The sequence below is a fragment of the Miniopterus natalensis genome, chromosome 6 (assembly GCF_054644295.1).
Source record: "Miniopterus natalensis isolate mMinNat1 chromosome 6, mMinNat1.hap1, whole genome shotgun sequence".
NCBI lineage: Eukaryota > Metazoa > Chordata > Mammalia > Chiroptera > Miniopteridae > Miniopterus > Miniopterus natalensis.
Genome location: NC_142086.1, coordinates 2,479,638 through 2,495,676, shown reverse-complemented (window position 1 = coordinate 2,495,676; position 16,039 = coordinate 2,479,638). Strand labels below are relative to the sequence as shown.

Genomic DNA, 16,039 nt, shown 5'->3' with positions numbered 1-16,039 from the left:
AGGGCCGCGGGCCCCCCGGGAGGCGGCGCCGCCTCTCACCGGCCCGGGGCCCGCGGGGCGGAGGGGCCCGGGCGTCCGGGCAGGACCTGCGCGCCTCGCTTCACAGCGCAGCAGGGACGCCGAGCGGCGGGGCCCGCCTCCCTCCGGAAAACCTGCGCCGGGTCCGAGGGCGGAGAACGGCGCCCGGACAGCTGAGCGGAGCGCGCCGGGCGCGAGGGCCGGGCCCGGGAGGCGGCCGCGCTGGTCTCCGCGGGCCGCCGCCGCCGCCGCCGCCGGGCTCCGCAGGCCGGCGGGCCGCGGGCAGAGCTCGGACCCGCGCCGGTCGCGTGTCCCCGCCCGGTGGCGGCCCAGGCCGGGCTCCCGTCCGACGGGTTGCGGAGAAACGGCGGGGCGCGCCCCCGGCCCAGCGCCCCCGCCGCCCCCGGACCCGCACCTGACCCGCCCGCCCGCGCGCCGCGCTCCGGCCCGCAAGCCCCGGGAACCCGGGGGACGCCCGCCCGCGCCCCCGCCCGCGCCCGCGCCCCACTCACATGCCGCGGCCGAGCCCTCCCGGCGCCGAGCGCCGCTCCCCAGCCGGGCGGGGCTGGGCGCCCCCGGACACGCCCCGGACACGCCCCGGTCACGCCCCCGCTGCGCGCGGAGCTCCCCGCCCGCCCGCTCGCGTCACAGAAGCGGGAGCCCCGCCCGACGCCGGGCGCACGAAGCCCCGCCCCCTGCCGGCCGGGCTCGCGGGCTCGGGGACCCGCCCCTGGGGGGCCGGGCCGGGGCGGGCTGCGGGGCCGCGGAGCTCGGCGAGCCCGGCCCCCCGCCCCCGGGGCAGGCGCTGGGGGCCCCGCGCCCGCGGGTCAGGGGCGAGGCCGGGCTCCGCCCGCGGGACCCGCTCCCGCGCGGCCGCCTCCCCGCCGAGTGAGCGCGCCCGGGGGCTCTGCTCCCCGCAGGCGCCCGCGCAGCCCGCCCCGGGCCCGGTTCTTCCTTCGCTGAGTATCTAAGATCCGGCTGCGGAGAGAGGAGGGCGGAGGGGAGACCTCGAGGGCCGCGACCAGGCCCGGGGTGGCCCTGCCCGCCGGGCGCGAGCCCCGCGGAACGGAGCCCGCCGCGCCCCGTCGCGGGTGACATTGGCCCAGCCGCCGGCGGGGCTCCGGGTCAGCCCCCCGCCCCCGGGGCCGCAGCGAGCCCCGCGGAACGGGCGGGGCCTCGGGGGGCGGGCCCTCGGGGGCGGGGCCTCGGGCGGGGCCTCGGGCGGGGCCCCTGGGGGGGCGGCTGTCCTGCCCGCCGGCAGAAGCACCGCCCGGGCCGCCGGGAGCCGGGCAGCTGGGACCCCTGGTGGCCCCACGAGAGCATCAGCGCGACAGGCGGGCGCGGCGAAGGGAAGGAAGGGCAGACACTGAACAGTGCCGTCCACGTGCCTGCCACTCGATTGCATGATGGCGTCCTATTCTCTCAGCCTAATCCTGTGAGGGGCTGGCATCACCCCTCGATTCTACCCCGAGGTAGCTGAGGTTCAGGGTCACACCCGCCCTCCGCCACCTGCCAGCCCAGTGGCCTTGGTCAGCTTGCTGTAGGTCTCCGGTCCTTCCTTTCTGCATCTGTAAATGAGAGGATGCCTGCCCACCGACCTCGTGGGGAAGCTAACCGAATCAAAACAGGAATGCTGATGATTATTTAAAGAGCACGTTACATGTCGTAGGTTCAACTCTAAAAGTTTTATGATCATTTAATTCTTGCAGCAACCCTAGGAAGCAAACTATGACTATGCCCATTTTACAGATGAAGAAACCAAGGCACAGAAGCAAGTTGCCCAGAGGTGAGGGATGTGGACAGATGGGCTAAACTATAGCCACAGAGGGAAAAAGTAATATTTAACAACAACGATAAGGGAGAAAGTGCATACAGTGGGCCTATGTCATTGTGAGAGGTCACCTTTATCTCTGGGAACTTTATCTTTGGGAAGGCACACAGGTGATCCTCTTGTTGGGAGAGCAAGAGGCTGGGCAGGCTGGATCAGGGAGCTGAGGCCAAAGAGAGGGTATTTCCCTAGGGATGAGGATTTTAAATGGTGTCTGGTGTGGCTGAGGAGGAAGGTGTTCTGGAGAACCCCAGGGACTTGGAAATACCTTCAAACCACCAAGCCAACTTGAACCACCTACCCACACCGTCACCTGTGGGAGAAATAAACTGTGTTATTCATAAGCTGTGTTTGGGGGCCTCTTTGTTACAGAACCCCAGCATGTCTGCTCACTGACTACACTGGGACATGGCAGTGAACTCAGCAGGCAAGATCCAAAAGCCTTTGTCAAGCTCACAGTTTAGTGCGAGAGACAAACATTAAACTAGGAAACAGTTATAATTACAAAATGTAAGTGCTGGGACAGGCACAAGGTGACACGGTGAGAGAGAATGATGGGACCCCCTGATTTAGACAGTAGTAGTGAAGGTCCCTTTGAAGAGATGATTTAAAAAAATTTTTAAACTATATTTTATTTTGTTTATTTTTTAATTCATGTATGTGTTATTTTAAAATGTCATTGTGATAAAACAATACACTGACTTATCAAACATTGTATAGTTATTATTTCCCCCTTTTATGCAATCTTGGAATATATTTCAACTTAAAATGAGTAAGAAACCCCCAAACCATAGCACTTCTTTTGAAAAATACAGGTATACAAAGGACATCATTAGCTGTAGAAATGCACCAAAGATGAATAATGATTGGCACAGATGAAATTTTTCAGTATTAGTTAATATTAGTTAAATTGACACAGTATTAAAACCATGCTCTTTAAGGTCAAGTAAACACCTTTTCCATCCCAGTACCTGCAATTTATATACTTAACATGGCAGCAACAAAGCAACACTAACTAGTATTTATTAAACCCAAAATGAGTGACAGCCACTGCTAAATATGAAAATATATTTTATTACTTGTTTTATCGATGAAGAGATGATTTTTTAAAAAAAATATGTCTTTATTGACTTCAGAGAGAGGAAGGGAGGGGGAGAGAGAGGGAAACATCAATAATAGTGCGGCCAGCATGGCTTAGAGGCTGGGCATCAACCTAGGATCCAGGAGACCTTGGTTCGATTCCTGGTCAGCGCACACACTCAGGTTTCAGGCTCAACCCCAGCAGGCTCAACTCTCTCATCATTCATGTTTCTCTCTCTCCCTCTCCCTCTCTCTGAAATCAATAAAAACATTTAAAAAAAAGAAGCATCAATGATGAGAGAGTCATTGATTGGCTGCCCGCAACCTGGGCATGTGCCCTGACCGGGAATCAAACCACAATCTCCTGGATCATATGTTGATACTCAACTGCTGAGCCACGCCGGCCGGACAAAGAGATGATTTTTTTTTTTCCCCAAAGAGATGATTTTTAATCAGAGGACAGTGCAAATGCAAAGGTTTTGAGGCCAGGAGGAGCTTTTGATCAAGGAGCATAAAAGGGGGTTGTATCTTCCCACCACATGGGAACTGTGGGCACCAGGCCCCAGCAGCAGAGAGGACCCACACAATAGGGTGTATTGAGGAGATTAACGAAGGGACTATTTACTTGACGTTTGTGTGGGGTTAAGGGAGTCTGCAGGGGATGGGGCATTTCCTGGGCTGGCAGTAGTGGGAGCCTGGGCCCACTTAACCTGAAGGGAGGAGGGAAGAGTGGCTTCCTGGAACCAGGGAGAGCTGCAGCTATGGGTCAGGGGTTCCCCAAGAAGAGCAGTGGCTATGAGAAGCACAGCCACTGCCAAAACTGGGGGCAGGTGGGAAAAACACCCCAACTTTCCTCCTGCCCTCTGATGCCCATTCGTGCCTCCCACTGGCTGAAGCCAACCAGGAGCCAAGGAAGCCCAGGTGATGGTGTCCACAGGGATCGGCTTCTTTAGGGGACACAGAGCAAGGTGGAAAACTGGAAAGTAGATTTGGGGAGTGGAGAGTGAGTAGAGACTAAACTAGTGTTTTAGGTGGCCTTGGATATTTCAACAGCCCTTCTGAGCCAACTCTGTAACAGGAGTGAGCTGAGCTTGCAAACTGACCCTGTCCCCGTACTGTGGGCAAATACCCTATGGACTTATTGATGCAGAGTGCTCACAGGGCCTGTCACCATGGGAACCTACCTACCATCCAACAGCTGGTGGTGACCAGGTGGTGCCCAAAGGACGAGAAATCACTGCATCTCAGAGACCCCAGCCTCAGCCTTGCAAGAGGTTGCCAGCGCCTCTTGGGACCATCAGGGACATACAGACACCCTGGGTGGGATGACATCATCACTCCCATCTCTGGCCTCCTAGCATTTTGCTCCACCAGGGAGGACTGGCCCTGAGGGAATCCACAGCTAATGAATTCCTCATCAGCCACAGCAAACAGCAGCAAGCGCTTGAGTTCTCCCTCAGCTGCACCCATGGAGAGAGACAAACACCCCACAGCCCAGGCACACCCACCTCACCACATCCAGCTACACACACAAACACACAGACAGGTACAAACGCAGCACAGATGCTCCCAGTCACACTCCCACGGTGTTCTCCACCACATCCCAGCCCAGTCTGCCCTGCCCTGATTCTTCCAGTGTTTGTTTACCTGACTGTCCCAGGGTGCAGGTCGGATGCCCCCAACACGCTCCCGTGGATCCCGGAACCTCCCTGGAATAGAGCGTCTGCCTCATTACTGTGCCTCTTTCCCAGAAGCTGAAGGTCCTGAAACAAATACTGAAGGAAGAAAGGAAGGAAGGAGGAAAGGAGGGAGGGAAACAGACACAGGCACGATAAACACGTAACAGTAGGATACAAATATGCCAGGAGCAGGTTGGGCCTGACATGTACTGTTCTTCAAAATCAGAAGACAGAAACTGGAACTACAACCTGAAGGCGGGGCCGTGGGTAGGGCTGTGCACGTGAGGGCTCTGAAGCCTATCAGTAAAGCTGCTTCTGTCACGTGCATGAAACACACGTGTGAGCTCACAGATGCACATGGAAGCACATGCACAGGTGCCCCCAGCCAACTCCCAGACACACACAAATGGCTCCAGGACTCAACTGTGAGCAGGGGCTGGGCCACCCGGCACCAGCCTCCAAAGACCCCTGCAGCCCTCAGACAGAAGGCATTAGGCCAGCTGCTTCCACACCCACAGAGCATCCTCTGGGACAACCGCCTGTATGTGCACATTGCTCCTGTGCCCTCCCCGAGACCCTCAAACCCCACACCCCTCTGCTGATATGAGCTGGCTTTAAACCAGGTTAGCAGGACAAGCAGCGTGAGAGCTGCCCCTGGAGAAACATTCAGGGGAGCACGCGCGAGGCCAGCCTCTGCCGTCAGAGCCAGGACACCCCAGCCCAGCCCAGGCGAGCCCAGCACTTTCTGAGGATGAGGGGGGAGGGCACCCAGGCCCAGGGGGAGGGCACAGGCTCTGCGTGGGTCCTCTTAGGGGATATCACACACACAGTCACACACTCTTACACACATATTCATTCACACACACACACACAGTCACACACTCTTACACACATATTCATTCACACACACACACACACAGTCACACACTCTTACACACATATTCATTCACACACACACACACATAGTCACACACTCTTACACACATATTCATTCACACACACACACAGTCACACTCTTACACACATATTCATTCACACACACACACTCTTACACACATATTCATTCACACACATACAGTCACACACTCTTACACACATATTCATTCACACACACACACAGTCACACACTTACACACATATTCATTCACACAGTCACACACTCTTACACACATATTCATTCACACACACACAGCCACACACTCTTACACACATTCATTCACACACACACACAGCCACACACTCTTACACACATTCATTCACACACACACACACTTAACACTCTTACATATTCATTCACACACAGTCACACACTCTTACACACATATTCATTCACACACATACAGCCACACACTCTTACACACATTCATTCACACACACACACAGTCACACACTCTTACACACATATTCATTCACACAAACACACACTCATATACACATACCTACACACACACACACTCGTACACACTCACAGAACCATCACAAATTTCTGGAATTCAAGATTTTAAAAGGTTTTCTCTTTAAATATAGAAAAGCCTAGAGAAAAAGAAAGTGGCTTGTAATGCCACCGCACACGTAATCCCAGTGGCACTTTAGAAAGTTAATACATGCACACAGTTAGAAAACACAAGCAGTTCTGAAAGATGATAAACTAAAAACTGAAACCCTCTTCCTTGGCAGCCCCTCTCTGAAGAGGACCACTCTTCTCGCATCCTCCGGAACACTTCGATGTACCAGCATTTGTACTGATCAAAAGAGAATCACACTCTGCCCACTGTTTGCACTTTGCACAATTTTCACCTAAAGCACATCTCTACAGACCTTTCCACCTCAGCGCCGCCCAATCTCCAGCCTTCCTTCCACGGCCGTGCTTTGTCCCACTACTTGGTTGTGTTCTCTGTGGACAGGTGTCCCTGTCCAGCTTCTTTGTTTTTGTTATGCGCCGACAAGCAGCTTGCTGTACCGGGATGAGCCGTAAGTGTTGCCGTAGACCAGCGGTTCTCAACCAGTGTGCCTCAAGAATTGTTAAAACATGTTCTACCTGACTCTTTAGTCAGGGGCACTGACCGCTTTTCCCTTAGGTTGTCAAATAAAAAAATGAGTCAACACAACAGCTATCCAGTGTGAATGAATCAAAATGACACCTACTTTTTTTGTCAGATCGACAAAAAATGTATTTTTTTGGTTTGGTGCAGAATGGCTTCTGCCTTCATACTGGTCCCTTTGGATGATGAGGCCTTGGTGGGCACGCCAGGACTTCTCGGGCCCTTGAGGACCTCTGTCTTCCTGGCCAGTGGTACAGGTACCATCTTGGACCCAATGTCCTTAGCCTTAGGAGCAGCAGCAGCCTTGGCTTTTGACCCTTCCCTGGGCTCCTGGGCAGTGGCCTCTTTAAGGACCTTGTTCCCTGTCTTCTTTTTGGCTGCGGAAGTCACTCCGTTCTCGCCCTCGGTAACCGTGGGTTTTGAACTCTGAGTCCCAGCTTTGGTTTTCCTGTGGGCCTTCTTTCTGCTGGGCTGTTCTTTCTGACTTTAACCTTTGACTTCCCATGGGGCCCACTGGCACCAGGAGGGGCCGCCCGTTGTGGCCTTGTCTGGCTGTCAGGGGGCCTTCCTGGCCTTGACCACTCTTGCCTCCCCATCCTTGGTCTGGCCATCTTTCTTGGGGATCTCCTCTTTGGCCTCACCAGGTCTCTGTGCTGACATGGTGCTGACATGGTGGACATCTTCCTGGGCTGGACTTTTTTGTGTGTGCTTGGGATTGGTGTCTACCATAGGGTACTTCAGCAGGATGTAAACCTTGGTGGCCATCAGGGAAGTGCCCCAGCACCACTCGCCCGCCTGCAGTGCCTCCAGCACCAGATGCAGCATGGGTGGGTTGTGGCATGGTGCTGGGATGGCACTATGGCTTGGGCCTGGCTTTTGAGTCTCAGACCACCCGGATGTGGAGATTGTGGAGGTCATGGAGGTTAGGGAGGCTGAGGTCAAGGTGTCATTGGAGGTCAAGCTCCTGGGAGCCCCCCACCTTCTGGCAACCATTAATCCACTTTTTGCATTATATATTTGCCTATTCTGTACATTCAATATAAGTGAAACCATATGTGGTTTTTTGTGTCTGGCTTATTTCATTTAGCATGTTTTCAAGGTTCATCTGTGTAGCAGTAGGTGTCAGTACTTCATTCCTTTCAATGGCAGAATAATATTCCATCACAGGTATAGCTGACATTTTGCTCATCTATTCGTCAGATGATGAACATCTGGTTCCCATGACTAATGCTGCTATAAACATTTGTGTACAAATTTTTGTGTGCATCTATGATTTCATTTCTCTTGGGTATATACTTAGGACTCAGTGTTGCTTTAATAGGCATTTCTTTTAATTTTGAATGAGGTTGAGCATCTTCATGAGTTGCCTGTTCAAAATCCATTGCCTATTTTACTGTTGGGGTGTTCGCATGTTTCCTGTTTGTTATTTGTAATATGAAACACTATCCAGCTCAAGTACCTGCTGAAGCGGGCCCTGGACACTGGCATGCAACGCGGCCTCCTCTTCTGGGTTGAAGAGCATGTGGAGAGTAGTGTGGACGAAGAGGGGCCGCAGGCTCACCTGATAAGCTCAAAGGAGGCCTGCATGGTGGCCTTACAAACTCTAAGACCTAAAATAACCAGATAGGATGGTCTGAAATTAAAACTTTTTAACTAAAAACAGGTCATGGTGGGCAGTCAGGTCTTAGGCTATAATCTTCCCTGACAAAAGTCCATCTTTACCTTAACTGAGCCTATTGTCTTTTGCATCAACCTTGGAATGTCAAGGTAACTTCCCTTTTTCTAGACCCCTCTGGACACAACCACCACACCAGAGGAGACCAAAAATCCTCTAGTTATCATTGTTATGTTAATTGTTGACCGTTAACTATCCTGCACCCACCTAAGTCAAAGTGATGAAAAACATGGAACTACAAACAAAATTGCTCTACCTGGCAAAGCTATCATTTAGAACTGAAGGTCAGACAAAGAGCTTCAGAGATAAGAAAAAGCTAAAGGAGTTCATCACCACCAGACCAGCACTACAGGAAAAGTTGAAGGGTCTTCTTTAAGAAGAAGCTAATGAACAAAAGAATCTGATGAACTAAATAGATCCAGAGACATTGATGCAGGCAACAGACGATCATATTTCAGAGGGAAGAGGGAAGAGGGAAGAGGGAAGAGGGAAGGGGGAAGGGGGAAGAGGGAAGGGGGAAGGGGGAAGGGGGCGGAGGGTGGGAAGAGATTAACCAAAGTTATATGCATATATGCATAACCCATGGACACAGTCAATAACGGGGTGAAGGCCTGGGGAGGGGGTGGGAGTGAGGTGGAAGGGGTCAATTGGGGGAAAAAATGGGACACCTGTAATACTCTCAACAATAAAGATAAATTTAAAAAAATAAAAAATAATAAAAATAAAATCTTTAGAAAAAAAAGTAAAAGATGTGTCCATCATTTTACTTTTCCTCCATTTGCAGAGGTCCCCCCGTTTTGTGTTCTCCTGCCTCCCTAATCTATCACCAGTGGATTTCAGGTAACCCACTTCTCTTGATTGTAATGCATGAAGCAGGGGGCACAACTGCCATTTTCTGGAGCACTTTCTCAATTCGTTGAGGTTCTGCCTCCCAGAAAGTGTTAGTTTAGCTCAAATAAACTCATAAAAATTCTCAACAGATGTGAATGTTTCTTGTGGTGACTGTGGCCCACCCGGCAGTCATCGGCAGCTCCGTGCTCCTGGCCCTCTGCGTCTCTTTTGTCTGGTTGTTCCTGAATCATATCCTTTCACAATAAACTGGTAACCTAGTGAATAAACTAGTTTCCTGAGCCCTGGGAGCCAATCTAGTAAATTAAACCCATGGAAGGGGCCGTGAGAACCTCTGATTTATAGCCCATCTGTCAGAAGCACAGGTGGCCACCTGGACTCGTGACTGGCATCTGAAGTAAGGCAGTATTGTGGGACTGAGACCTAATCTGTGGGACCTGACACTGTATCTGGGGACAGTGTCGGAACTGGGTTGACTTGTAGGACACTTACCTGGTGTCACAGAATTGCTTGGTGGTATGAGGAAAACCCATACACATTATAATTGGTGGGCAGAATTATGAGTGCTGTCAGAATCATATTATTGATTTCAGCTCTCTGTTAATCAATACAGTGTAGTTCACCGTCTGGCACATGCGTGGTAAACACATTTTCCAGTTTGTCATTTGTCCTTTGACTTTATTTATTGTATTTTGTTACATTCAGAAATCAATTTTTTAATGTTTTCAAAGTTATTAACCTTTTCTCTTTAGGCATATAACCATCTTTAGTCAGGTTTTTCCCACCATGATTATAAATTTATCCATAATTTCTTCCAGAATTTTTATGGTTTTTCCTTTCCCTCCGTCCTTTTATAACACCTGAGAATTTGACCCACGTGGGGTTTATGCCAGGAGTAAAGGTCCGGTGCTCTTTATTTAGTCAAATAATGATCTCGACGTCTTCACCTGAAGACCCTTCGTGTCGCCACCACTGTGATGTGCCACTTTACCATAAATTACACGTTCCTGTGCAGTCAAGCCTGCCTCAGGATCGCCGGCACAGTGCTTCTCAGTTCTGGTTGCACCTCAGGACCATCTCAGGCATTTAAGAAAACACCGACATCCAGGGCCCCCACTGTTGGATCAGGGTCTCTGGGGGTAGGGCCCAAGTGTTGCTTTATTTGTTTTTTAGAAGAACATTAGATGCTTCTAATATGAAGCCAAGAACTACCATGCTGTAGCACTCTGTTGGCTTATCTAGCTATTTCTTTTCTACCAAATAGAAAAGATAGGATTGGCTTTGTCATTAACCTTTTTCAGAATTATTTTAGCTTTCTTCACATCTGTATTTTTCCAGAAGAATGTGATTATCATTTTCTCAGCTTGAAAGAAAAAAAAAAGCCCATTTAAAAAATTTAGGCCACGCTAACCTTATTTTCAGCCAGTAAATGCCTATTGAACATCTATTATGTGCCAGTCCTGTTCTAGGCAGTGTGGATACAGGGGTGAACAAGAGCTTACCTCCTATCGGAAGAGACAGACAATAGATGTATGACTCTGAGGAGGTGAAATCTGAGCTGAGCCTGCCTGGCGGTTCTGGCCCTACCAAGCAGCTTTGCTATCCCTGGCTTACGGCACCCCACCTTTGTCCAGGGCAGCAATGTGTCTTGCCTAGGTGACACCCTTGTTTTCCCAGCCTCCACTCCACACAGTTATGGCCAAGGAGGCCTAAGCCGAAGTCTCTGTACACTGAGGAAAAGGAATTTGAAAAGAGATTTGCTGACCTAAATAAACCACCAACCACCCATCTCTAGCTGCATGAAGAAAATATACCCTTGTTTTAAGCCATGAGGAAGTAAAGGTCATTCTTACTGACACCACACACCGTCGAGGCTTTGTGAAAGAACCGCCCGTGTTCTTGACACTGCAGATGCAATAAACAAGCAGGAATGACTCTGCAAACCTGGCAGAGTAGAGGCAGTGCTCTAAGATTTAACAAGATTTGGCCATCAGTGTCTTGGTTATTCCATTAATGTTGGTTAAAAAATAACATAAAATCTGCCATATTAACCATTTTGAAGTTTACAGCTCAGTAGTGACAGGAATATTCACTGTCATAAAAGAGGCCTCCAGGCCTTTCCATCTGCAAACCTAATGGCAATTCCACATTCCTCCGCCCAGCCCCGGCAGCCACCGTTCTATTTCCTGTCTTTATGAATCTGACTCCTCTAGGGACCTCACGTAAGTGCAGTCTCACAGTATTTGTCCTACTGTGGCTGACTTATTTCACCTGGCATAATGCTCTCGCGGTTCGTCCATGTTTAGTGTGTGACAGGACTGCCTTCTTTTCTAAGGATGAATAATCCATTGTATGGATGGACCTGTTTTCTTCACTCATTTATCCATTGATGGAAACTATTTCTGCCTCTTGGCAGTGGTGAATAGTGCTGCTAGGAACATGGGTGTGCAAATACCTCTTTGAAATGCTCTCTAAAGTCTTTTGGATATATGCCCAGAAGGGAGATTGCGGGATCCCATGGTAATTCTATTTTTAATTTTTTGAGGAATTGTCATAGTGGCTGCACCATTTTACATTTCCAATGACAGTGCACCATGATTCCAATTTCTCCATATTCTCACCAACGCTTATTATTTGCTGGTTTGGGTGTTTGTTTTTTGTTTTTTGATAGTGGCCAACCTAAGGGGTATGAGGTGGTATCTCATTGTGGTTTTGATTTGCATTTCTCTAATGATTAATAATGTTGAGCGTCTTTTAATATACGTGTTGGCCATTTGTATACCTTCTTTGGAGACATATCAATCAAGTCCTTTGCCCATTTTTAATTAAGTTATTTGTGCTGCTGTTGTGTTGTGGGAATTCTTTATATATTCTAGATATTAGCCCTTTATAAGATATATAATTTGAAAATATTTTCTCCCATTTCATATGTTGCCTTATTACTCTGCTGATTGTGTCCTTTGACGTACCAAGATTTTTAAGTTTTATATGATCTCATTTACCTATTTTTGCATTTGTTGCCTGTGCACTTGGTGCCATATAAAAAAAAAATTATCATCAAATCCAATGTCATGAAGCTTTCTCCTTATGTTTTCTTCTAAGAATTTTATAGGGATTTTTTCTTAAAAATGTTTTGATTGATTTAGAGAGAGAGGAAGAGGGAGACAGGGAGAGGGAGAGGGAGAGGGAGAGAGAGAGAGAGAGAGAGAGAAACATCTATGTGAGAGAGAAGCATCGATTGGCTGCCTTTTGCATGCCCCCCACGAGGGATCTAGACTGAAACCTGGGCATGTGCCTTGACCAGGAATTGAACTGGTGACCTTTCAGTGCACAGAACGGTGCTCAACCAACTGAGCCAGGGCAACTTTTATAGTTTTAGGTCTTATATTTAGGTCATTCATCCATTTTAGTGTCTGAGTTTTTGTTATTAAAACATACTCTGCATGCCCAAGAAGTATGTGGGCTTCAGGGAAATTGTTGAGATCCTCACACTTGAACAGGGTAGGGCCTACACACGATTCTCTTCAGATTATTGGTTCACAGGGCTGGTGAAGCTGTGGTGGGAGTTGGCCCTTTCCCAGTACCAGTGGTAATGTCCACTAGTCCTCTTGTTAGGGACATTCATTCAACAATTGTCAAGTTTTATCATCTCCCTCAATAGCATCATCAATGTTGCCAGCATCCCATTCACACAGTTGCGCATCATTTGGGCAGCAGCGATTACCTTGATCTTCCCAGCGGCTGGTGGGAAGGCAGCCCAGGAGTGACGCTCTCTTCACAGGTAAGGCAAATGAAGCTTAGGAGTACTCTCCAACAGCAGGCAGGGCTCTTTCTACTGCACTGAAGTTTCTTCCCTATAAATATATATTTAAATTGCTGATATACACTGATCTATCCTGGGAGATTTGAGCTGAAAAACATAATTTAAAAGAAAATTAAAATAACTGTATATAAAGGTGCTACCTTCAGTTTTGTTTGTAGAAGCCGTAACAGGAGAAGGTGCCACACATGAAACAATAGGGAAGCAGTTAAGCCAACGAATGAAGTGCTTCCCAGTTAAGGGAAACACGGTCCATGATGCCTCTGGGACATCAGAGAATTATATATCTATCTTAAATGAGCAAAACTAAGTGGAACTGAAGTGTACAGATAAACACTGAAAACGCTCCGTAACGCCCATTGGCGGGCGCCATGGCCTGCTCACGTCCATCTCCATCCTTCTCCTGCCCTCGGGCTGCACATTCAGCCAACGGCCAGCCCACGGTGCTGGGACACGGAGGGGCAGGAAGAAAGGAGGAGCCGCGTGCGTCTCTTTCTCTCTGCTCCCTGTGACATCTCTGGCAGCAGGAGGGGGTTTTCCTCCCTCGCTTCAGCTCCCTCTCGTCCCCCAGGAACCCTGTGGTCCTGCTCCTACCACGAAATTCCCTTCCATGGTTCTAGCTTCTGCCAGACACCCCAGTTCCTGAGGAGCAGCAAGCACTTAAGCTTCTCTGTCACAGGAGTGACAGTGGCTCCCTGCTGGGCCAATACACAGGCTCCCTTACTGTCACTTGTTTTACTCCCCAGCTCCTCCACATCACCTGAGTAACCAAGTCTCTGTATTGAATTCCATCCGAGTAGTTTGTGTTTTCTTGGCTGTACCCAGGCTGATAAATAAAAATAAGAAGTTTTTTTCAGATCAAAAGAATGTTATGTGCTCATTGTGCAAAATATGGAAAATCCAGAAACATATATAAATGAAATAAAATTCACCATAATATTCTACCACCTAAATTCAACCACTGTTACCATTCCCACTATTTTTTAATATGTGAGCTTGTATCCTATATAATTTTATAACCTGCTTTTTTAGCTAACAGTGTACGTAGCACAAGAGTTCCCCATGTTAATTAATTTTTTAAACCTTGTTTTAAATAGCTATATATATCATGAACTGTATGTAGTACATTGCTGTACACTTAGATGTTTTATAATTTTTTGCTAGTATAACTAACACTATAATTAAACTCTTTGTTTTTCCCCCTCCTGAATGCACATTACTTCCTTAACTAAATTGAACCAAGGGTGTGAACAATTTAAAGGTCCTTGGTATACATTATTAAATTAAATTCTACAAATACTGAACCTATTTATACTCCCCAGAACTCATGAGAGGACCTTGGTCATCACTACATGGTGGGACCCCCTGTGCCTTGGATTATAAAGTTCTTTACCTGATAGGAGAGCTGCTCCTATGCACGACATAAAATATCACAATCCAGGTGGGTTTAGAAAGAAGGGCTCATTTCCTGGGCGGCACAGAATTCTAGGAAAAGCCACGTATCAGTTACCTATTGCTGCATAACAAATCACCCCAAAAGTTAAAGGGTTAAAACAACAAACATTTACTATTTCTTGTGAGTCCACAGGTTAGTTGGATGGTTCTGCTATTCTGGGTGGAGCTTTGCTGATCTTGGCTGGGGTCAGCTAGGATGCTGTGGCTGGAATGGCTCGGCATTTTGAGTCAGTCCACCACTAGCCTTCTAAGTGTATTTCTTACATCATCCAACCAGCTAGCCCAGGTGTGTTCTCATGGCAGTGACAGGATTCCAAGAGACAAATTCACAATGATCAAGCTTCTGCTTGTATTAACTCTCCCTCTATTCCATTTGCCAAAGAAAGCCACACAGTAAATCCTGTAGCCAGTGCTGTACTACCAAAGGGTGTAAATATCGGGAAGCACGAAAACGTGGGCCATTGTTGTAATCAGCCTACATGCTGCACCCTCACCAGATGAGAACATGATTTCATGGCAAACAGCAGGACCACAATGATATCTCAGGAGAGGCTGCTGACCTGCCCCCAACACATGACTTGGCACCACATTTAATCCTCTTGGAGTGTAGGTGCAGCCTGGGGATAGGAAGAGGGGAAGCTTTGAATTGCCACCCTAGGGAACGGGATCTGGAAAAAGAAATTAAGTTGGGGTATGAAGAGTCAAGGAAGGTACAATTTTTGCACACCTGAGCGTGTGCACTAGAATCCCAGTCCACTACAGATGAGGTAACATTGGCTTTAGATGAGGTGGAGAAAGGGCAACAAAACAACAGAACACTGTGAAAAAAATGTTCAGTGTTAAGAGAGAGAATCCTCCCACTCAGTTGGAAAAGCCCGTTTTTGGTCCAACAGGGCCTTTAAATATCAGCTAGCATAACCTCATTTCAGAGCCCAGAAAACAGAAGCCCAGGGAGGTTAAATGCCTTGTTTGAGGTCTCACAGTGAGCTGGTGCAGGAGACACAAACCTTTGCCTGTGGTTCTCTCTGCTGCATTGGGCTGCTGCTGCTGGGGTTTGTTGCAGACACTCAAATTGCTTCTTGATTGGAGTTCTCTGCTTAATTAGCTGCTTCCTGAGGAGCCTGTGCTCCCTGCTTGAAAATCTATATTAACCGCATCTTCTCAAAACTGGTGTAACCTCACTCTTCTCATCTCCTCTGCACTGAGATTTACTTCATGGCTTTGTGTGGGGTCCTGGGCCCCGGGGCAGCGGACCGCGGCGCACTGGTGTTCTTGAAAGAGATCAGCCAGGCGCGTCAGTGCCAAGGCCACCTGTAAATCAGGGAGTGCCTACATGTCTGCTGCCCTGTGTGCTCAGCCCCGCATAGTTCCCAGATCCAATTAGGCCAGATACTCCCCTACCTTATCTGGGAAACAGTCCTTTGAGACGCCGGTGTGGCTGCAACCTCCTCTAAAGTGTTGTATCTAGGAATGTCGTAGAAGGTCAGAAGGTTGGCAGGATGCCCTGAAACACTGTATAATATGCTGTGGCTCTGAATAAACTTTGCTTGACTCTCGCCAGCATCCCTGAGCGAGAGAGCCCTCCCAGCCCCA

At 49.0% G+C, this 16,039-nt stretch overlaps 1 long non-coding RNA gene across 2 annotated transcripts; it reads right to left on the bottom strand.

Annotated features, from left to right (window-relative positions):
* Positions 1–4,585: 4,585 nt before the first annotated feature.
* LOC107539227 (uncharacterized) lies at positions 4,586–15,664 on the bottom strand. 2 transcript variants are annotated; one of them, XR_001603379.2, is made up of 3 exons: positions 14,385–15,664; positions 12,896–13,081; positions 4,586–4,635 (listed from the first exon to the last, which is right to left on the bottom strand). It is a non-coding gene; the product is annotated as an uncharacterized LOC107539227 (long non-coding RNA). The 2 variants fall into 2 exon arrangements; XR_015714662.1 differs by lacking the exon at positions 4,586–4,635 and adding an exon at positions 7,327–8,257.
* Between the last annotated feature and the right edge of the window lie 375 nt (positions 15,665–16,039).